Source organism: Stegodyphus dumicola, chromosome X1 (genome assembly GCF_044657685.1).
Source record: "Stegodyphus dumicola isolate Sdum_Otavi_A_Nest chromosome X1, ASM4465768v1".
NCBI classification, from domain to species: domain Eukaryota; kingdom Metazoa; phylum Arthropoda; class Arachnida; order Araneae; family Eresidae; genus Stegodyphus; species Stegodyphus dumicola.
The window spans coordinates 41,292,718-41,317,430 of record NC_140780.1 but is presented as its reverse complement, the minus strand read 5'-3'; the positions used below and the strand labels follow the sequence as shown (position 1 = coordinate 41,317,430).

Sequence of the window (24,713 nt, the reverse complement as noted above, 5' to 3'; positions counted from 1 at the left end):
ACTTTTTTTATCCCTTTCTTGTTCAGGAATTTGTTATTTTATTATCACTGACGTGGGTGATATTTTATTTAAAGAAATCATAGCTACTTCTCTAAAACTGAATCCGATAAATATGGTTAACATATTTCTTAACAGATAATCTTCAGAAAGTAGCAAACATGCGAGATTTAGTTATACGTCTAAAAACCTTCACGTTCTTGATGACTTTTACCATAAATTTTTGAAAACATATTCACACCGAAATCTTACTTTCCAAATCTAGAGAATTCAGTAACCATCTATTCTTAAAGTATATCCCCAATGTCTGTGGTCGATAAAGTTGCTACGTCTTTACCTAATGATATCATTGTCTTTATGCTCCCAATATTTCACTGGGAGTAACGGTAGCAGCGTAGCGTACTTTTCGAGGCCCTTGAGGAAACAGTTTTTTTCTTCCCTTTTCATATTTCATGGGCCTGCGCCTTTTCGAAAAGCAGTTTTTTTTCCACTGATATTTATCGTATTCATTTATGTTTCTGAATTATGTAATGTGTTCGCCCGGAGGCTACGTGCCGCTATTTTTTGCGCAAAACGTTGAGCGCTGGTTTACATTCAATGGTATTAGTTTTATTGGTTTGTTTGGAAGAAAGGGAATGGTAGCATTCACGCGTTCTTTGTAGGAAGAGATTTTAGTTCAAAAGCATATATAAAAGGGAAACGCCAAAAAATCTGCAACTCAAACAATTAAAATCATAGAACAGGATCTCATTTGGCATAGAATTATTTCTTATTATTTGCAAAGCGAACTATTTTTTCAGTAATTATTGTTACATTTTCAAACTCCTAAACAGATAAAGATATACCTGCATATACGTTACGGCGCTACAGTTAACAAATCAGTCAGGCTATTGGAAAGCCCGAAGTTCAACTCTGAAGAAGCGCACGGTTGATTTTTCTACGGTTTTTCATTTCCAAATTCCTCTCACATTACAAACAAACGATGCCCTAACTAAAAACGGTTAGTCTATGTCTGGTGACAAAACTTCACCACCAGATTTGGAATGCCCGAGATAGGGATGCTCTTGTGATGTAATGGTCAGAATATCTGTCTAGTAATTCGAAAATCTTAAGTTCCAAGATCAAGAGAATCCCCATTTCGGGCATTTCAAATCTAGTAGTGAATTTTTGTCACCAGACATGGACTAACCATTTTAGTTAGAACGTCATTTATAGAAATAAGAGGAATTTGGAAGTCAGAAATCATAGAAAAATTAACTGATTCTTCTATTTTCTCGTTCTCATACTCTTTTTGTCTCTATTAATTATTTGACATTTATACGAAAATAGATATAATGTAATACTTACTTAATCGAACACGGAATTTAAATTATACATATGGACTTCTATGCTAAGAAAAGTGTTTCTGTGAAACCGTTGCCCTTAAATCCGATTGTTAACAGCATTTTAAAAAAAATCAATTCATACATATTTCCCTTTACAATTCTTTTATTTTAATGAATAGCATATATTTAAATTGAACTACGAAACCTGCAAGCTCAGTATCTACTGTTATGCATATTATAAGCAGCATCATGAAATTCAAATCTTCCTAACTCAAATTATGCAAAGCAAGAATGAAAAGGCAAGACACTTTATCAATGTTGGCCAAACTAAAATTTATTTACAAGGAAAGGGAAAAAAGTTTTTTTTTTTTTTTTAAATTTTTATTTAAATGAAGAAAATTCTTTATTATTTACTATTAAACTGAACTAAATTATTTTAACACACGAATAATATTTAAAACTTTCTAGTTCAATTTTTTTTTTTAAATGTCTTCAAAAAGTTTCAGAAACTTTCGTTTAAAATAACAACGAAATTTGATTTCCAGCTTTACTGCAATCTTATTAATATGCTAATTCTTCCGTACACTTACTTTAAAATATAATCTGGTTCACATTCAGTGGTTGAAATTTTACGTGTTCACAGACGGCGAACATTGTTTGTATTATGTATTTTATTCAGTCCATTAATATTATTTCATTCTAAAAATCCATAAAATGCAAACCTGTCTTCACTTGTGATACTTGACCGCATTCCTTTATTGTCTTAAAGCTACTCATCTAGCATTTCTAATTAATGCGTGCATAAAAATTTGAAAATGTTATTACATTTTTATCTGAATAAAAATATTTTAATTGATATTCAAATTTTTTTAAAATAATTTCTGCATTATTAAATGCGTATGGTTATAACTAACATCAATGTTGGATCATTACACATGAATTTCAGTTTATATGTGATTACATGTTTATTTTACATTATATATATATGAAAAAATGCCTTTTCATACTTTCATGTATAGTTATACAATTATACGATTTAGTACTTTAATTAAAATATCAAACGCAATTTTCTTAAAATATTCAAAAATCCAATTAAGACCAAAGATCTTAAAAAAAAGTGCTTCCACTAAATTTATGCTTAAATTTATGTAAAGAAAACGAAATGTTTGAATTCTTCAGATCAGTGCCTTATAGAGTTACACTAAAGCAGCGTTACAAAAGATACAGAGCTTTCTCTCTGCTTTTCTCAATCTTTACCTACGCTTCCACTTCAGAATATTTGCACATCATATTTAGATAAATTCATTTCGCTATCACTGAGGCAGAACACCTTCTTTAACGTTACAAAATTAACAAAAATGCAAAATTTTGAACTTATGCATTTAATTAAACAAAGATGTGTAATTATCAGTTACACATATACATCCTAAAACTTCTTGCATTTATCTTGCAAAATGAAGCTCACTTCAAAATAAATATCGCACAATATGTGCAAGTATTTTCAAATAATTTTATTAACATACCAAATACGATACAGTGGATGTTCCCATTATGAACTTCATTTCCAACTAAAATCTTCCCCCTCCCTTCAGAACATTTTAAAAATAGATGCTCAGTTTTCTGGGTTTTAATTAAACGATAATTCGAACGTTTTGAACTAGAAAATCAGTAATCTCATATCCCCATCATTTACTGCCGAATTAAATAATTTAGAATAAATCTCTGATAACTAATTAACAAATTAGAAAGGAATGTAATTTGAATCAAATTTAAAATATGCCAAAGTAAACAAATTAAAGAGGGTGAAAAAATTCTCAACCAAAGACTTTTTAGAATAATCAAGTTCATTTGTCTTATTTTACACGCATTAAGAAATAAAATTTCTACTGCACTTTATTGCCGGCAGTTAACAATTCTATTAAAACTTAAGCTATTTTCCCCTTTAATTTGAGTTTGTCCTATTGACCAAAACTGCAAATAACGTCTACAGCCATTTTTGTTTTTCAAATGATTAAATTTTATATTTGCTTGGTAATTTAGAGTATAGAAAATCTGACTTCTACTAAAAGGTTCAAGCTTCTTTCTAACAGTGGCTTAACAATTTTGCGTAGATAGAAAAAGTAGACTTCGAAAAGCCAATTTTCTTACAAGCAGTTTAGCACGCTTTTAATTTAATCCGATACTTTTGTCTACTTTAAAGATAATGGAAGTGCTGACAGTACACTATACAATATCCCTATCGACCGATATGTTTCAAATCAACTTAACTTGATAATCAGGCCTTCTTAAAACTGGAACCTATTAGTTAACGCGGTGACTTTTCTGAAGTCAATTTATCGGACTTTTCACGCCCATTGCCCCATTAATTCAGCTTAAGCAAGCACACCGGCCGCTTTCCTTGAAATCGATTTTATTAAAACCGCAAGGAGCCAAAAGCGGTCATGGAAGAAGAGAAAATCCTGAAGCATCCTTCATTGCATTATCAGTGGCGAGTTCATGGATGGGTTTTACTAAAAGTTCCGGAAGAAGGTACCTTGGAAAAATCGATGAGCAGTCCAACTTCTGTCATGTCGAGTCTTTTGGATTATGGTATTTCCGCAGATGAAAGCAGGGTGTTAATTGAGTTCGCAGCGCCGTCGACAAGCTCGTCTCGAGGATTAGTTACGGTATATTGTTCCGTTTGCTGTCGCTGACAAATGGTCCCGCAAGAAGATGGGTATTTCTGTTCGAAATATGTGGAACAGTATGCAGAAAAGTTTAAACAAGAAACCTTCATGTAACAGATGTTAATGTTTTCGTAACTGCTTCAAAAAACTTGCCAAAACTGTCAGCACGAATAAGCTTCATGAGCACTTGTGACATAATATTTAGATATATATGGTAATTTCCATCAGAATTAAAAAGAATTATAACTACTTAATGACATATGCGAACTAATTTTGACTTGTCTGCTATATTTCAAATGTAAACACAATGAGAGAATTTGACGTGACAGAGCTTATCAACCCACATTTTTCTCCAACAAATTAATGAAATTCTCTCAACGTGTTAGCTGAGCTTTCAACGCTTAATTCGACAACAGGTAGCATAGAAAAATTAACAGCTCAATGTTTTCACCGTGACGTATTTCAAAGAAAATTCAAATCAAATAATGTTATCCGGTACCTGATACAAGAAAATCATTTTGCGCTTTTGCAGCTGAGGATGATGGTTCGGTAAAATAATCGAAACTAGTCCAGTGAAAATTTGAAAATATAACGCTGATTTTTTGTTGTTTGACTTCTAAATTAATATTTGTTCGGCGTGTTATTGTATCTTAATTACAAGAAAATCAATTTAAATCTAACGCAGAGAAAAATTAAAATCTGGTATAAAAATGTGAAGAAAATAATAGTGAAGAAAGATGTGATATATTATTCCGTTGGATTATTTTTCATTTTATTATAAACTATATTCTATTCGTAGCGAATGGATGGTATTAAACTTCTGCTCCCGCTTACCATGCAAGTCGAAAGAAATGGCTAAATTTTGGAAGTTCTACTCAAACTTAGTTTATTAATCTTGGCAAAGATGACGCCTGCTATTTGCCTTGAGGAACAATGTATTTCTTGAAAAATGTTCTGAGGAAAATAAACTAACATTTAATTTATAGGTTAGGAAATCCACAGAAAGCCCTTTTCGGCATTAATTTAAATACAAAATTTGACAATATCTAAACTTTAGCTAAGCTTGACATTTTCTAGTGGAAAACATTCTGGTCACTTTCATTTATGTGTGTAGGGACAGTAATTAATAATGCAATAATATAATATTTGCCGATTTTTGTTACAGACAACCGGTCTCAGTTACAAAAATACCTCAAATACTAGATTATTCTTTTTATAAGTTAAAGGGAAGATCATTTCCTAGTTTCCTAGTAGCAACTCTTTCTCCAGCGTACCTATTCGGGCCCAAAAAATATAGTTAGGATTCGAGGTTTTTAGAAGCAATATATGTTTAGAGACAATACAAAAGCTAAAAGTTATAACTGCAGAAAATATGTAAGAAAACTTCTGGAAAAAAAAACAGTTTCAAAAACCGATCAGAATCAAGATATAGTATTAAAAACCAAGTTATTTTATTACAAAAAAACTGAATAAATTAATGAAGCTATTGTAATATGTTAAATATAAAAATTCAATATTGAAAGCTAAATTTACTTAACGAAAAAAGTAGTGTAACTAATGCACTATGTTAAATGTGTAAATTTATTATTAAAATAAATCCAAATTTATCAATCGGATGAAAATGCTATAATCTACCTCATTCCGAACTAAACTGGAGAAAAGTACTTTACTGTCAGTAGGTAATATTATACTTATGAACTAATTAATCAGGTACATTACTCGTAGGAATTTGATTTGAATCTGGAATCACAAACGTGATGTAGTTCAGTGTTATTTAATCGCTTGGAATGTTCTAATTTGCATGCATTCGAGTAGCTGAACAATAAGAAGGATGATACTAAGTTAATAATCATGCTGTACTATATTATACGCAACAAAAAAATTTTGGCATAAAGGACAAATCTTTGAAGCAATTTTGCACTGAGAAGAATCTTATAGCTCACTTCCCAACTACATATGTTAGCGCTCAAACGGTTTTAAAAAATGAACAAATAAGAGTCGCTTACTTTACTGTCATCTGTCTTAAAAAATGCAACACAGCGGCTGTTGTTGCATTTTTTAAGACAGATGACAAATATCAGATTACGATTACCTATAATATGTAGAACCAAAGATCTAGGACATTTTGAAGGACCAATGCATTGATTCTAGCATCGCAAAAACAAAAGACTGTATTTTTCTCTGGAAATGTTTTCTTGAAAATGCTGACTAAAGAGAGCCAGGCCTACAGCGTTCAGAAAAGAACAAGAGGAAAAAGAGGACGCAACACCCTGTCTCTGTTTTTAGGGAACATGTATGGACTATACACTTTGATCCCCGACGACAACAAAATGCAAAATAATATGTCTGATAGCACTATTCGTCAGGTTATTATCACACATGTTATATCATAAATGACGATTCTTAGCCATACTTTTTTCCCGAAAGCAGAGGCATGATGTTGCAGCCTAATTTGCAATTATAACTACTTAATGACATATGCGACCTAATTTTGACTTGTCTGCTATATTTCAAATGTAAACACAATGAGAGAATTTGACGTGACAGAGCTTATCAACCCACATTTTTCTCCAACAAATTAATGAAATTCTCTCAACGTGTTAGCTGAGCTTTCAACGCTTAATTCGACAACAGGTAGCATAGAAAAATTAACAGCTCAATGTTTTCACCGTGACGTATTTCCGAACTACTGATAACTGGAGAAAAGTTGCTTAGTCTTGCATTAGTCATTTCCTACTGCATCTGTTAGATGAAACACTTAAGATGCAAAGCATGCAACAAAAAGCGGTGTCTGAATTTTTCGCAAGCTAAGGAGATTTAATTTTCTATTATTGCATAGCTTGCGTAACCGTCAGGTTAACAAGTAACTGAATAAGTTTAGTTTAAATCTCACCTGAGTTTGTTTCACAGTGTTTTTGCAGTTAAACACGGGCGATAAATCATATGTTCATCTTTACTGTTCTACCAATTAACGTTTAAAGTAGCGTGGAACCGTACAGTTTTATGATATGTCAGTGTCATAAGTAGATGGTAAGTCAGAGTGGTATGATCAATGTTCCGTGTGTACACTACTTCCATTTCCATAACTTTAAACGGTAGAATATTCTCTAAAAGCTGTAGCTTACCTGAATATTGTTGTTAACTGTAAACTGTACCGCTCACAAACACTGGGCTTTGAAGGACTCTTAAATTCTAAACTACAAGGCTCCATTGGCCCAAGAACTTAACAAATGCTTTAATGTATTTTAATATCAATCGCAGTCTTTAAACTGAATCATTCAAACAACTCTGAAATGAGTTCGAAAGCGCTGCTTATACGAAAACCAAGTACCCATATATGCACCCGTTGCATGCAGTCATAGCAGCGCAGGCTGGAAAGCAGTTTCAGAAAGCAATTCTGTACCTGCAAAGCAGTTTCAGAAACTCGACACCCTGCCCAAATAAATTCAAACTATTTTACCATCGGGAGTTAATAAAACATTTTAGGTGACTGTTGTAAGTAAGTTGGTGTACTCATTAAAGAGTACAGGTGAGGAGTGATGTAGAAAAAGAGAAAGAGGGCGCTGCGCCGCCCGTATGTTTAGCTAATTACGAATTTTCACCAGAGAGAGTTGAGAGTGTGAAGAGAGTGGTTGAGAGTGACATAAACTAGATATCCTGTAATCTGTATATAATACTTCTATATAGTCTTCTCTTCACTAAATAGATTTAGTTAAAGAAACGTGTCTTTATTTAGGTAAATAGAACACAAGAACCACCGATAATGGAAGATTAAACAGTATGTAGAAAAATAATTACTCAGTGTCTAATGCTTAGATGGGAACTCTCTTTCAGAATATACCCACTCTATTAGTTGAATTACCCACCAGATTTTTGTTTTCTGTATACTTGACTTTCAAAATTTTCTGGGCTCCCGTTCACACATTTTACGCTTCATTGTCTTAGCATGACGCATTACACTTCTCTTATCCCAAAATTCTTTTAAAGGCACAAAATTTGAAAACTTAAAACAACTTGAAGGACAATACTGTTAATGTGTCCATAAAATAGTTATTTTTTTATCTACAGAGACACTTCCTAAACAGACCTTATTTAAAAGTGTAATTTCTAATACAAGAGTGGTGCTGCTGAATGAGTCAATCGGATGATTTATGGTCATACTGTTGATTAAAAAAGTCATTTCAGAATGATGGAATAATTTGTGTTCTTGTAAAATTACGAATTCAAGACACTAAGTATTGCATTACGCGTTTCCCATACTAATGTAGCTCGAACGCGTCTCTTCACCGTTTTATACATTTGAAAGCTTAAAAGCAGATACAAAACTCTCTGGAGCTCAAAGGACTGGAGAACATTTAAAATGAACAAGTGTTTGAAGAATTTAATATAAAAGCTCTCTAATAAATTGCAGAAAAATTAGTTAAATTTCCTTTTTTTGAGGTGCCCCAGAAAAGAGATAGAAAGTAATTTATTACATTTATATGTTCAAAGAAACAAAAATATGACAATGCAATGCTTAAATCACACAGGAAAATAGCTCACAAGTCATCCTTTTTACGCAAAACATATCTCACTTTAGCTTCATATACTTCATGAAAGAAAAACAAAATTAGAGCCAGCAGCTCAATGAAAATTCTCTCAAGGGAATTAGACCTGTAAGCTCAATGAAAATGAGATTCTCATAAGGCAAAAAAAGATTAATATGCTCTAGACAATCATTTTTCTGTAGTTTGATCCGAATTCGAATCCCGACAAATGCACTCAGCATTTCCATGGTCTTCCCCATGTGTAATATGGAAACCCGCCTGTTTCTCTTAAGAAGTCCACAATAAAATTTCTCATTTTCATCAAGTAGAAAGCCTTTGTGAGTTTTTCCATAATTGAGTAAACAAAAAATAAGCACTAAAAAAATAAAGTTGTTACATTGTTTTAAAGGTTTAAATAGCAGCTTTATTTACCTTTTCTTGAAAAAAAAAATTGTTATATTGCTTTAAAGGTTTAAATTAGAAGGTTATACACTCCTTTCCATTTCCTTATCCCCACCTTCCTCCAAAAATGGAATATCTACGTGCGCCAGAATTTTATATTATATTAATTTTTACATGAGTTATCCAACGTAAGGAACACAAAACTACTTTTATAGCCCTTCCTTATATAAATTTTTACAGGATTCATCCAGTATAATTGAACACAAAACTACTTTTATAGCCTTTCCTTTAGTAAAACGTAAACCCGATATTTAAATTATTTAAAAAAGAAAGAACTTGCAGTGCTTTTCTTTTATTATGTTTTAAATACATGCAGCATACGCTTTTAATACAGATCATTACAGCATATAATAATCCCTCACCATAATTATAGACTACCAACCACAATAAATGGGATACATTTGATGTAAAGTAAGCAATAAAGAAACGTTTAGCATATGAAGTAACACCGTGGGAAACATGGCAACTTATTTTCAATCGTTAGGTCATCACCAATCAGAGGGAAATTAAAAATAATAACCTAGCTTCCTTCAACCCTAAGAATACTAGGAGGCAACAATTCCTGCAAGGTCTAACTTAACTCCATAATACATTCATCAATTCAAGGTGGTAAGTTTTCTGCAACGGCGATAATAGAGTCTGATTACCGCTGCATAAGCAGGTAGTATAAAAATATCAAAAGCCGATGCAAATTAAGATGTAACAGGAAGTGATTAAGAGCAAATATTAAACAAGAGTTTAGCAGCCTTCTTCAGTGAAAGATCTTTTATTAATGATCTATCTGGGATCCTTAATACAATCTTAAATGTTTGATGCAGATCAATGCTTAATAATTAACCGCTGAAAGCACGCAAAATTATCCCTATGGGTTGGTTTGCTGGAGAATACTAAAACACATACATACTTTATTCTGACTCACATTTCGATTCTCTGAAACATAAGGTGATTGCTTTGCATATTTTAAATTACATGTTCATGTGTGTACACATATACACAACCTACATTGAAAATAGAAATAATAAGAAAGCATACAATAATTTGATTGTAGAAAGCATACAATAATTTGATTGTATGCTTCAACACAGTAGCGTCTCCGAAGGTACTTAACACAGTTCCGATATGCATTTGCTCCTATTGCTGTATTGTAGTTCTATATATTGTTATAGTGTCTGTCTGAAGTTGCCGTTTCATCCTAGGGCATAAGATCTACTCGTTTTGTCCTAGGGCATAAGATATAATCACAGCACGATTTGTCGAGAAATATGGAGAGGAAACATACGTTATTTGATAGTGTGTGTGTGTTACGAACAAATAGCAACATTCTGGAAATCGGATTCCGTGCGCCTCATGCAAAATAAATTAAAGGCTTATAATATTTCGTGGAATGATAATATTTTTCAGATCACGTAGAGTATAAAAGAGTAGAAGCTAATTAAATTTTCTGCTTTACTAAATTAAAAAAGTATGATTCGGAATTTTATTTTATACAATTCCCCTTTTACGAAATTTGGGCAATTTTGTCTTTTCTGTTGCTTTGGCTACCACAGTTGTATTTTTCTTTGTAACTTGTACAACACACCTTTTTTGCTTTCCACGTTGCTAGTTTTATGAAAATTGCTTTCCACGTTGCTAGTTTTATGAAAATTGCTTTCCACATTGCTAGTTTTATGAAAATTTCTAAATTTTAAATTACAAAATGTTCTTCTTATAAAAAAATTATTTTTAGTCTATTTTGCAAAGGAGACTGTTATATCTTGATAATTTACTGTAGGTTTTATAATAAATTTTAAAAATAAACAATTTAAGTGTCTTAAAATTATTTAACACTTTAAATATGGATTATGTAGAACATGATGTAGCTGGTACATAAAGACGTACTTTCCGCTATAGCCGATTGATTTTTTTTTATTCTTGATAAAACATATCCAATTAAATTACCGTACTTGTTTCTTTGTCATTTTTATGACATATTTTAAGAAAGAAAAACAAGCGTTGGATTACATGTTAACAAACAGCAAGTGAGAGGTGAATGCGTAAATTATAATATGAAGGTTAGTTTAAGACTAATATAAGTTATGGTTTTACTTTACTTCTGTTGGCCAATAACAGATTTGGTTTGGAAAATTTTACCATTATTGGCTGAAAGATTTTTAGCGTCATTTAAGTGCATATGTCATGAACATTATATAAGAAACGCACGACAGGGATTGGTTTTGGAAAGACGCATTTCAGAGATTTATTATAAACTTGTTACTATTTTTAATAAGGAAGAGGAAATAGGTAGGAGGAATTTTTAAAGGGGAATAAAAAAATCAAAAGAAAACGCAAGGCGATATTGAAAAGTAAAGTTACAGTTTTATTTTGCATATTCCTCATTTCACATATATAACAGAAACAAGGGAAGAAAATGAAAATTTTTTATTTCCGTTCATAGTGCGCTAATTGTTGCCAAAACAAGTGTAATAAAGTAGGCTAATTTGTAAGAAGCTTCTGTTACCTCTTATGGTTGGCGTACGTAGAAGAAAGGATCAAAAGTAAAATTCTATTCAAGACAATGGGAAATGCATTATGAAAGAAAGATGTGTCAGTTATGTAATTGATCAGTTACTGATGAGGAAGGAAACTACAAACATCATCTACGAATTTTCTGAATTGATTTCGAGATTAAACTTAAAATAGTAAGTTTAAATTTTGAAAAGGTTGTGACTTTCTAAGTCAATAATTAATAATAAATAATAAAAATTTTATTCCAGGGGGGGGAAGAAGCCCCAGCGCGGCACGTCTAAACGTCAAAACAAAGCCAACATGGCAGAAGCTAAAAAAACAATGTCACTCTAGAAGACCAAAAACGTTCCGATTATAAAGCGAAATTACATAACTCCAGTACAAAAAATGAACAAAGTAAACAATTGGTACCTTGTTTTATTGCTTACTTTGTTTATTATATGCTACAGTCTGAAATTATACTCAATAAGGCTGCGAGAAGTACAGAATTATTTCACAGAGAAAAGACCTGATTTCTTTTGATTAAAAGCATAATGAAATTTTAATGGAAAAAAAGGGGGAAACAACTAAATACATGCATACAAAGACAGTTACAAACAATAAAATGTAGACATTTACAAACATACATTATATTTCCACTAACTGTATCACAAGTTATGCTTCCTGCTTGAATGAGCTCGTGTAATGTTAACAGTCTCTAAAGCACATTAATGTTTTACACTTAGGAAAAAGATTTTGTAATTCACACGACGACCAGATTCCCTGTAGATATGAAATATGCATTTCAATCTGTACTTTGAACATCTAACTATTAAAAAAACTTTTATATGCATTATTGCGGTTTAGGAAGTAAATTATCCAATCCGAACAAAATACTTCTCGCACTTAACAATAGAAGAAATCAACGTTACATCCTTTTCGAACTAACACATCAGTCAACTTCCTACAACCTATAATTATTCAGCATACACATTTTACAATCTTCTTAGGAAGCACAATCCGCTAATGTACAGTTGAACAATAAATTCCTGAGGCAATTATTCTGAAAAGAAAAAGCCATTCTACCTTTCGCGATCTGTCATTCCGAGAGTAACAAACGCTTCTTAGTTACCTTGCCTAAACTGAAGGTAGAACTAGGATAAACCAAAAAGCAAGTAAATGCATTAGTACTGAATCTTCAACATCAAAGAATAACAAAAAGGTATCTTTTAGATAAAAATAGTCCTGGTGCAATTTCGGAGCATAATGAAGGGGCGGACATTACAGCAACCAGAACGACTAAGACCCTCATTCACAGCAGACATTACCGGGAAAAAAAGGATCATACCATTTGTTCTCTAACCCACTGATCGCAGTTAAAGAAAACCCGCGAATTATTCTGAGGAAAATCATGACATTGCTTTGAATGACACATACAACCTGCTTATTTATTGAAAGATGATGTTTCGATGTAATGCGATACCTTAAAATAACAACAAATTTAAGCTGTTAACTCCGCGGTCTATTTTGGTCAATCTACGTAGTCAATATTTAGTTTAATCGATAACTGACGAACAGCATATATAAATGCTTGCACATGATTAAAACGATCGATAATTACATTACGGGTTCTGTGCTGGTATTTATAACTGGATTTTATTTACAGATTTTTATGGATTTACAGCTGGATTTGTTTGCTTTTATTATTACACATTGTTTCATGCAAGTAAACTCAACTCAGTAGATTCGTATGGTTAAGTCAATTAATCGCTTTACTGAAAAGCAAAACCCCAAAATCTAAATTCCTTTGTATCATACCTCTCTTTGCTTATTCGTCTCAACAATTTCCATAAAAGATGACTAAAGAAAGCAAAAGATTGTGGCTTGTTTCGTAAACAACTTTTTTCCGCTCTACGACATAAAGGAGAGTGTATAAAGATGGAATACTTGCATCAAGAAGCTTATAGGCCGCATGAACGGTATGTTAAAATTGCTGGATGCCGTATCGTTGGGCTCGTGCTTGAATCCTGGAGAAGGCTAGCGTGTTCGTAAGTGTATAGTGTCTTTGCGGCGTGATGGCACTTGAAATACATGGCAAATCGAAAGTCCTCTCCAGTGGCTTGGTAGTAGGCGAATTGTGAGGCAGACCTTCGTCCCTGTCCCCAGGGGATTCTCCTTCAAAACTGGGGAGGAAATGCACAAATTCGCAGTGTCACCCACCTATAAGGTACCTAAGCCCAAACATACGGCAGGCGAAATCCTACGCTCCCCGCCACAAAAAATTCGTTAACATGTTTTGATGTTACCGTCATATAACTGAGCTATAATAACAACAGAAACAACGAGACTTTATTTTAACAAATAAAATCAAAAGCGTTTTACTGCAGTAATATTTTTTATATGTACAGCAGGTAAAAATATATATGTGTGTGTGTGTAAATTATGATTTTGTGGTATAACCAAAACAAATCTGCGTCTAAGTCATTCTTTAAGTTTTATTTATCAAATAATAAAAATTAGAAGCAGTCTCATACAACAGCTTATTCATAAGAAAATAGGTACAGCAGGCATGAAGAAATTAATGCTTGCAGTACAAGCATATACGAAACTCCTCTTCAAAACCGGTATTCGAAGCGTCAAAAAAACTGCTAGCCTACATACGGAGAGTTAACTACCGAGAAAAAGAAAATATTACTCTATAATAGACATGCCAAAGCAAGCTCCCACCCCCGATTTGCTTGTTTCACAAACTGAAGTGCCATTTATCTGGCCCGCGTTATAGGGATGGTTAACGTCAAATGACTGAAGGCAGACTGAAGGCAATGTTTAAAGGTTGTGATAACAGGCTTTAATAACAGGTGTTTTTGATAATAATCTGCTAACTCAACTCCAACAAGTGAGTGACTGAAGGCAATGTTTAAAGGCTGTGATAACAGGCTTTAATAACAGGTGTTTTTGATAATAATATGCTAACTCAACTCCAACAAGTGAGTGACTGAAGGCAATGTTTAAAGGCTGTGATAACAGGCTTTAATAACAGGTGCTTTTGATAATAATCTGCTAACTCAACTCCAACACGTCAAAATGGTAAAACACCGTGGCAAACGTAACAAAAAAGTGTCGATTCTATGAGATTGCACTCCACAAGACAAGATTTCTCAGACTGGCTAGTTCAGCAATGCGAATTTCAATTTCTCCCTCGTCCACCATCCTGGCTACTAGTGACTTCATTTTGTGTCGAAAACTGAAGAAGGGATTTGCAGGTGCACCTTACAGCGACGGTGATGATCTCAAAGATGCCGTTCAAGAATTATTGGAAGGCTGCAATGAAACCATTCTGCTTGTACCCGATGTTTTACGGAACATTGTGTTAAAGGCATTGAAGAAAACAGAGACAGAATTTTAAAACAGTTATTAGGTACAGGTATGTTACGCTTAAAACAAATTGGACGTCTTTCCCTTCATCTGCGTGATATTACAAAACTGTATTCATTAACCACCTTTTTTGCCGAAATCTATTGTTTAAGAGAACAGAATAAAAAGTTAGTCAATTTTTCCAATAAAGTAAACAGAAAGAGCTCTTTATCTAGAAAGTTAGAACACACAAGCTTTTTTCGAATATGCCTTACCTAAGACTAACCCCATACCTACATGTTAAACCTGATTCATTATCAAGCACGCCATTCTTCTTAACGACTAAAAGAAATGGAAAAAGTGCCTGAGTTTAAATAGAAAAAAGGAAAGATAAGTTCGCATCAAAATGATAAAGAGAGATTTAAGCACGGCATCGCAGATGTCAAAATTGTAATTTTTCTTTCCCTTCTAAAAACAGGGAAAACGTAAATGAAGATTTCGATAAAATCTCGGCTCAAAGAACTCCAGATGATGGATGGACTAAAAATGTCGGAAGTGAGCTCCCCTTTTAATTAACGAAGTACAAAATTCACTCCCCAAGAACGGTAGAGATTGTCTAAACTTAATATTTGACAGCGGGCGCTCGCTACAACCCCAATGGTATAATACATTTGATCCTCACAGCACCATCTACTCTAAAAGGAAGCACTATATCCTAAAATCAATGATACATTTTTTAAGACATTATGAGATACAGTTTTAGATATTTTAAAACAAAAGCAATGAGCATTTTTAGAAATCAATGTTATGCAAATTTTTTAATATACTGATTTCAGCAATCACAAAATACTCTGGGCACGATAAGAAGAAATATATTATTTACCAAAGGAAACAGATGTTATGAAACACAATATAATTTCGTCTTGGTTAAGAATTTCGATAGAAATGATAGAAATAAAATACGAATAAAAACAAGTAAAGATTATTTCGTGACATAAAAATTTGAATTTGCTTAAGGCCTTAAATCTATTCTTAATTGGCATAGTAAATCAATTCTATTTTTCCCATATGTACTGTTTACTACTTGTTAAGATCTAATATATACCATAAAAATTAAAAACAGTGTGTGCTGATTTATTTGCCTTTCCTCTCCTAAGGTATATCTCAATCACCTTTCGAAGCAATTTTTTTATTACTCAATCCAGTGTGAACCACAAACCTGGATCAGGAAGATTCCATCCCTTTCTCGTTATTCAGATTTATATTAAAAGTACTAGTTATATAAGTTTTAAATTTTCCTTCTGCATAATGAAAACAACAACATATTAACTTAGAGCATACAAGCATCTACAATAGCCAGTCTAACAATATTATTTTCTCTCAGGAAATACAAATTCCTGCAGTTACAGAGTGTACTAATTTATTTATTTATTTCTGCCCCCTGTGATATCACAGCGAGTAAGGTGAATTAAATTCGTTCACATTCTGTTCTTCATATCTTAAGCTAGATAATAAAAAAGAAGTCAGATTGAAAAACCATAACGTAATATTTTCATTAATATCTTTCCGATAAAGGTATTAATATCACTTCACGTCTGGGGACAGTCTTCCTAATTATTCGTACCACTGTTGGCGTCGACATTATAGAAACTGCAACTTATTTACATCTGCCCGAGGTTTCTTAGACATTTGCCGTCTCACACTTCAGAAATATTTGTCGGAGTCATTATATATCGGTAAGTGAGAATTAAAAGGCTTATACTGCATTTTTTTTCATTCAAATTCTATAAAAACTGCTAATTTAGCACTTTTAGAAAAGTTAATGTATTTTACTTCTTTCAAAGCATGGAGCACAAAATACGGCAACCACCTTGATGCCATTTGTGCACATACTTTGACCTCAAAATACAGTAATTAATCACAGCTTTGGTGTTCTCGAATGTATTACGAATTGATGAACTGATCTTAGGCGTTATTTCTACTGGCGAAGTTTAATATCCATTTGAGATAAGCCAAAAAAATTACACTGAAATTTCTTCTCGATGACTGTTTGGCTGGAGAACAAATAATTAATAACAAAATGTTGGAAGTTATATCTAACAACAACAGCAATGTAATTAAAGCAGTTTTCATGTACATGAAGGAACTGATTCAGTCATCAAGCAAGCCCTTCACACAACCTCAGCTTTTTAATTAGCGAAGGCAACAGTTTTCTCAGTCATCACCCCGCGAAACATCAACCAAATTATACCTGTAGGGGGAAGCACCTGTTACTAATAGCGTAATAAACATGACTCGGGGAGTATGTATATCATCAATAAACGATGTACCGGTGAAACATAAGCAACGACTGTCTTCCTGGTTAAGGGTTACAGTAGCATGACGAGGCTGAAACAAATTGTTATTGCATTTCATTAAAGGCTTTAGAATGGAAATTGGCCATTTCAAGAAAGGTTGAAGTCTCCATTTCGGTCAATTATTATACAAAAAAAAAAAAAAGAAAACAAATGAAGGAAGAAAAAAGATTCCACTCTGAATCGTAAAACATGAGATTAAGAGTCTTACTAGGAACGAGAAAGAGGGAATTTTTTTTTTTTTCGGAATGCTGCTGAATCAAGCTTTTAAGAGTTGTAATAAAGAAGTACACTGCGCCAAAAAAAAAAAGAAAGGGGGGACAGTTCTATACCTCCCGTTCTAATGGGCCGATTTACGAAATTCAAATTGCGTTTTCCATGTCTCGAAAGCGCGACTTAGGATATATATTAGATTTATATATAGCTTTGTTCTAACATAGGTATTTTGACACAAAATCGAACTTATTCTGACGTAGAATACCGACTTTTTTTTCCATATTTCGATTCTACGACTCAAATTATGCTTAGATATTAAATTTTGTAATTTTTGGTGAGAAATTTATAGAGAAATTTAAAAATTTATCTTGGCGAATTTTTTTTCAGTTTGCGTCAAAAATAATTCACTTGGCGAACTTCTTAATTTACAGCAACCTATTTTCCTTCTTATTTTCTTCATTGCCCACGAGCGGGGAAAAAGTCATCGTTCATACTTTCAAATAATTTTGACAAAGTGCGTAAACCACATTTTCGTTATTATCGCTTATAATAAATATGCCAAATTTCAAAACATGCCAAAAATGTAAATTCACGTATATCTTAGGAAATTTTGAATAAAAAACTAATTTTTTGCAGGTACGCTTAGAAATACATCTACTTTAAGATGATGGCAGAACTTTTATAGGTTATAATTCAAAATTTTTTCAAAAAATTTATAAAAATTATTTAAAAATATAAATTTAAAAAATAAATCATAAAAAATTCAATTTTATTTGAAATGAACCTAAATTTCGAAATGTCAAAGGAAGAATCAAATAAGTTTAATAAAGAAAGAGATATCAATAAATATATATCAAATTAACATTGTGGAGCTAAAATTTCAACAGCTAATTTTTTAAAAACTACTCGTGCGATTTTTACAAAACTAGGCAGTTTGGCATAATTTTAGTCGTAGGATGGAAATATGGAAAAAAATTGGCATGTCATTTCAGAAAAGTCCGATTTTGTGACAAAATACCTATATTAGAACAGTGCTATATATATGTTTAATACACATCCTAAGTCGCGCTTTCGAGACATTAAAAACGCAATTTGAATTTCGTCAAACGGCCCAGTAGAACGGGAGATATAGAACTGCCCCATTTATTTTCTTCGCAGTGTACATTCGCGAAAGAAATTAGATGCTTTCTTGTTATTTCGTAATACATATCTCATAAATTCGTAATAAATCATTAAAACAAATGACGGTACTACTTACCTATTCTTTTCAAAACAAGAGCAGAATACTCGATTTTGCAAATATTAGTCATGAGAGGAGCCAGGACGCAAGAAAACAGTTTCTAGTTCTCGTTTCGTTGAAGTGCCCATACCAGAAAAGAATTCTCTGCAACGAAACATAGCAGCCATGAAAGGTTTGACGGCCGAAGACTGTTACAATATAGAGGCAATAAATATTAAAGTACTGTCGTAAATCGATATGGGCTCTCCTATCGACAAGGAACATAACGAAAATGTTAAACTGAAAAAGAACCAGAGAGAATGCTGGAGGAGAAAAGCTGGGAAAATGTGTATGCATAAAGCAAGCTTAACAATGACCAAATATTATTTTTTCAAGCTTCCTCAAATATGCCGCAGTTTTTGTTGCTCTAGTGATGCTCGTAGCTCGTTCATGATGATCGTTTCTTTCCAAGCAAATAATTAAAAGCGCTTAAGTGACAGATTCTTGTGTTACTAAATTAAAGCGATTTTGAAAAGCTATTTTCGCTGATGTAACGTTTTCATAAGACTTTTTTTTTCCCTTCAAGCTTTGTAACGGTGTACTAGAAATAAGTCTTCACTTCATAGTAAAAGTACAGAAAAGGATTTACTTAACTAGATTAGACATTTTAACATTTTTAAATATATCCACTAATGTATCAAGGGTTTTTTTGTTTAACTTTTGAAGAATAACTATCAATGCTGCACTAACTTACACAGTTTATTACTTTCTCAAAGTGCAAATAAACGTCAAACTTAAATTTAAAAAAAAAATATTTAGCTCTGAAGTCTTAAAAAGACAATTTAATTTTTTTTTATATAATTCATGAAGACTCCAACAAAACAGTCGACAGTAAGAAGCCAGTAGATAAGAAAAACGTTTAAAAATACAGTATGGTCGAAAACTAACAGCTAAGGATTTCATGTAGGATGCCATGAAGTTTATTCGATAATAAAAGTTTTGAATTATTATCGAAAATTTGAATTTTATTTGAAGTGATATAAAATACGAAGCGGCAATAATGTCGCAATGCATCTTTGTGAAGAAGCATTTATTTCTCTGTTTCGCTCTATGCAACAAGAACCACTATAAAATGAAACCTATAGAACAAAGAACAGGTGTTGTTGCTGCATGAATGAAAAGATTATCACAAGAAGCCGCTCAACATAATTAGTTTTTCTTATTAAATATTTAAAAAAATATAGAGGTTTCAAAAAGAAAAGTATCCATTTTGTATATGTACAGCGGTTACCATATGTCCTATGCTTTTTACTTGCTCAAATGTAATATATACAGATGATTTCTTATTAAATATTAAAAAAATATATAGAGGTGTCAAAAAGAAAAGTATCCATTTTGTATATGTACAGCGGTTACCATATGCCCTATTTTTTACTTGCTCATCTGCTGACCCTTTTCAAAAGCAACGATTCTTAAGCATGCGCTGCAAAATCTTTTAATATTCAGTCTTATCCTAGTGAAACTTCTCTAGTCACGGATCGGAGCTGGAAAATAGCCAAAATAAAGGCATAAAGTAAGCCTAGTCACTCGATCCGGAACGATGAGTACCACAAAAAAGAAAGTGGTAGCAAGTAAACAAAGAATCGCAGATGGAACATTGCAATCGTGTTAGTGACAATAAAAGAGCAGGTTTGAATTAGACAAGAAATTAAGTGCTCAAATTTCCTGCAGTTACTTCGGAGTTCGCTTGTCGAAGGGGAATGAAATCACTACACTGCAATTTTAGCAGATGGCTAAGGTCTCTATTACATCCTATCACTGATAGTCGCGGTTACAGAATTACAAACAGATTTACTTCGATTCTCGTTACTTTTTGCCCCTACAAGATTGACTATACGCAGCAAGATACTTCAAATGGATAAAACGAAATAGCTATATCATTAAATTTTCTTCAGTATTAGCGGAAGAAGAAACGCAAGTCTTACATTTTTCGATTATTAAGAAGCCTCAACAACCCCTTTCGGAAGGTTAAGCAAAACTTCCACAAATAACTTTCTTTGAAATGAATAGTTTCCTTTACTTTAGCTGCGAATTCGCCTGCATCAGTTTGAAGAAATGGTTCTACAGTCGAAATATAGAATCAGCTCCCATTTTTATTTTTAAACAGTCATTAAAATTATTAGTTTCTTCAGATATTCCATAAGAATTCTCACAAAAAAGCTCTACGCGGGTTATTCGAAACAACTTCACCTAAAGAGAGATGTTGTCTAAAATGTTCACGTGTTTTAGATGAGTATTTAATATACGTAAAAAAAACCAGATTGAACGTGAGAATACCGCACCTGGGAAAACTTTCATTTCATGTCAGATGACCCACTAGACTGGTGAACGTCTACAGTCATGATTAATAGTATGAAAAGTACAAACAAAATGCGGTCAAGTATTTCTTTTTTTAACAAAAGGCAGTTTGATGAATTCTTCTAGAAAGACGAGGGAAAACGAGATTTCCTATCTTCTTTTTATGAGTATATCTGATTGCTCTACTTTTAGGACAACATTTAAAATCTAGGTAATTGAGGTTTCCATAAAGAATAGAGGCAACTCAATCACAGTACTTTTTTAAACAAGCATAGCATTGTTCCGTTATCCTAAAGACAGTGAATAACAAATGCTTCCCTCTACTTATTTTTTGAAAAAATACTAGAAAACTTACTAGAAATTTGCCTCTGGTTTTGTTCTGATTTCAGAATAAACCATACATACACCTTTAAGCGAATTTTCATAATATTGTTTTATTGCACTCGAACATGAAAAATCGTGTTTGAAGTTTATACAGCCCCGCTAAGATGATACACGTAAAAAACATAGCGACGTTTCCTAACATATAATACACGCAGAGGAAATGCTAATTAAGATGAAATTCAGAAAAGATATGAAATAATATTTAGGTTTATTTAACGAGATGAAGAGTAAGAGAATAGAGTGCTTTTAATAACAACTCTTTTGATTGTCTATTACCCACTTTCAGCTTTGATTTTGACTTTTGATAGGCTATTAAACACTTTCAAAAGCTCTGTCACCTAACTTTTAATGTATTTACTGTAAAATCACATTTAACTGAACTTCGTTGAAATTTGAATTAATTGAAGCAGCAGAGAAAAATTGTATTGAAACAGTGAATCCAAAAACCAGTTTTATCATCAAATATTTTATTACTTTTTATAGTTATACTCCTTTCAAGTAAATGTACATTCTACACAGAAAACAAGTGACCACAATGCACTGTATGTCAAACGATGTTATCTGATATATCTGTCAAAGAGTAAACTTTTCAATTAAAATTGCATGGTACATAAAGGTTTCTTTAAGTTAATAAACTACCAAAAACAGAAGCTTAAATATTCAAACAAATTATAAAAGGCTTTTACAGTCCTTCCAATTTTGCTATTCTATGAGAAAATTTGCATCGAACTAAGGGATTTTTGAAACTGATCGAATGCCGTTAACTATGAGATTAACTATCAGCCGTTAACTATGAGTTTTTAATTCATGCTTTGTATTTCTTGCGTTTTCCTTCGTAATCACTCATGCGATTAAACAACAAGCCTGCTACTTTCTTTGTGTGTCTTTCAAGTTCTATCTAGAGAACGCTGGTTTAATATTTTAAGTGCGAAAATTATGATAAGAATAAACATTTTACAATTATTTTGAAATTGCAGCTGCATGATATTTGTTTTAAATGAAAACAAAACGTTTAGAAAGATAATTTTAAAATTCAGTTAATGAAACCTGTATTAAGAAAAAGCATCTATTTCGAAAATTATGAAACCAAAAATAAGTATTTTTTTAAAAAAAACTTATTATTTTTTTTAAATAATAAAAACTAGTTTAACAGTACGTTATCCGAAAAGAAAAGAGTTTTCAAAATGGCTGCACCCCATGCAACTTGGATAAAACGAGCTGTATTGTGTTACTATTATTATATTACATTCAAATGAAACTTTAAATGAATATTAACGTGAATACGTGAACAATTAGTTGACATTATGCAAAATGAATCGTGACATGTTAGAAAGTAACAAGAATAACGGCCTTAAGAGCGCTGAAAAATATAAAAGCTGGTTTAAGTACAATATAACATTCATACTTAAAAAAAAAAAAAAAAAAAAAGAATTCCTTCAAACTGATAAATCTAAGCCGTAACATTACTTTTTAAAGCTACTTGTAGTTTCTCATAGTGAGAAACATGAAGCAATATACAGAAAATAATGTTTTTTTCAAACAGCAGTTTAATATTATCAGATTTTTCCTCCTCAATTTAATTGCGTAAGCGCGAAGCAACACGCATATTCACAAAGCCTACAGACCGTTTCTTCTACTGTTTGCTCCGATTGGTTAAACCAGGAAACGTAGGGTTACAGAATCTTGTGCTTAGCGACTATTGCTTCATTGCCTTTACTATTTGTATATCAGCCTCGTGTACCGAAAAGTGTACAAAAGCCGACGGCGAAACCGCAGCTCAGGGGTAAAGAAAACGGAAGAATTTCTCGGACTTCTAGGTCGGGTTCCATCCCCGCTCGTGACTTTTACGAACTCTGCCCTGCACGGATTTATTTTTATCCTCACTTCATTGAATTGACTTTGTCATTATTGGTCTTTTCGCCTTCGGGTGCGGTGTTAAAAATTTAACATCTTTATTTTCTCTATTTTTGTTAATGCTAATTTTCTTATTTTTATTTACTGGTTTGTACTCTTTGTAGTAGGTACCAGCAGCAAGATTACGATCCAAGATCCCGAAAAGCGTTTCAATAGAAATAGCGCATAATGGAATGAAATATAATTTTAGTTAGACTTACTCATAATTTAGGTGAAAAGAATAGGTATCCGACGCCCTTAAATCTTTCTTGAATGTTTTCCTTTTGCTTATTTTTCAATTTTCCTTTATTTGTATAAATTAATGCGCTATGGAAATTTACATAATAGACTCTTTCTAACAGAAATGAAGAAAAATTACATATGCTATTTCCATGTAAACACTTTTTCTTGCAAAACAATTATCGTACTTTCAACAGTTTAAATTCAAATACAAATAAACTATTAATAAGATCAGTAGGTTATTTAAAATATATTCCACACAATTCCTCTTAGCTTTCATTCATAAAATAAAAAATTATCGAATGAAATAAACGCTGTTTCTCCTCGCTGTACTAAAAGCCCACAAGGTTTGTTTGGCGCTAATTACCACGCCAACAAGACGATAACTCGCCATTCCAAATATGACCGACAAGCAGATGTTTCATCCAATGAGAGCAGAGCATACGACAGGGATGGACGAACATTTTCGGTCGCGGGCCAAAAATCGAAAGAAAAAAGTTTGGCGAACCAAAATAAGTTTTCTAAAATTTTAAAAACAAAGTATTACAAGTTAAATGTGTTAATGAGATGAATGAAATTGCGATTTCATTTTTAAAAAAGTTCCTTATATTGCGGTTCGAAGTGAGATGTACTGATTCTAAAGAACGAGGCTAAATGCTCATGTCAGTCTACTTCTGAAATAATTCTAAGGTTTATAGTTGAAAAAAACTTGTTTACATATATAAGATGAAGTAAACATAGCACTTATTTTCTGGGCGTGAGATATTAAATTTGGGAAAATTTCCATAATGATTTGTAAAACTCAAACTTTGGCATATTTAGAAACAACTGCTTGAGATGATTGTTAGATTTCAAATAAATTAATTCAAGCTGCAAATATGACCTCACTGCTTCACAATTTACGTTGAAAGCCATGGTAAAAATATCCAGTTCTGTCTGAATGGCACTGAAATCTGCGTTCGAACCCAAAATGCAGTTTTTTACAAGCCATCTTCATAATTCTTATGCTTCTCTTCATTTACTAAGGGTATTGAATTTAACCTCGAAATGAGACTAGTCGTTCTTAGCTAGATGCCCAGCAAACAGATTAAGTTTAAAGTTAAGATAATTAAGTTACGATTAAGTTTTTTTCTAAGAGGTCTAATTCACCTATATTGGGTTCCTTGCCTCGGACCGGCAAATTAAAATTCTATTCCGGCGGGCCGAAGTTGGCCCGAAGGCCGTAGTTTACTCAT

At 32.5% G+C, this 24,713-nt stretch overlaps 1 protein-coding gene across 15 annotated transcripts in view; it reads right to left on the bottom strand.

The window, feature by feature from the left end:
• LOC118199398 (fat-like cadherin-related tumor suppressor homolog) overlaps nt 1–24,713 on the bottom strand; it is a 1,041,672-nt gene that overhangs the window by 948,736 nt on the left and 68,223 nt on the right. For 8 of the 15 annotated variants that reach the window (XM_085808597.1, XM_085808601.1, XM_085808596.1 and 5 more), the window contains one exon: nt 18,643–18,768. The exons of the other annotated variants lie outside the window; for them this stretch is intronic. The gene's annotated coding sequence lies outside the window, so the exon portion shown is untranslated. The remainder of the gene's footprint in view (nt 1–18,642; nt 18,769–24,713) is intronic. 15 annotated transcript variants of the gene reach the window in all.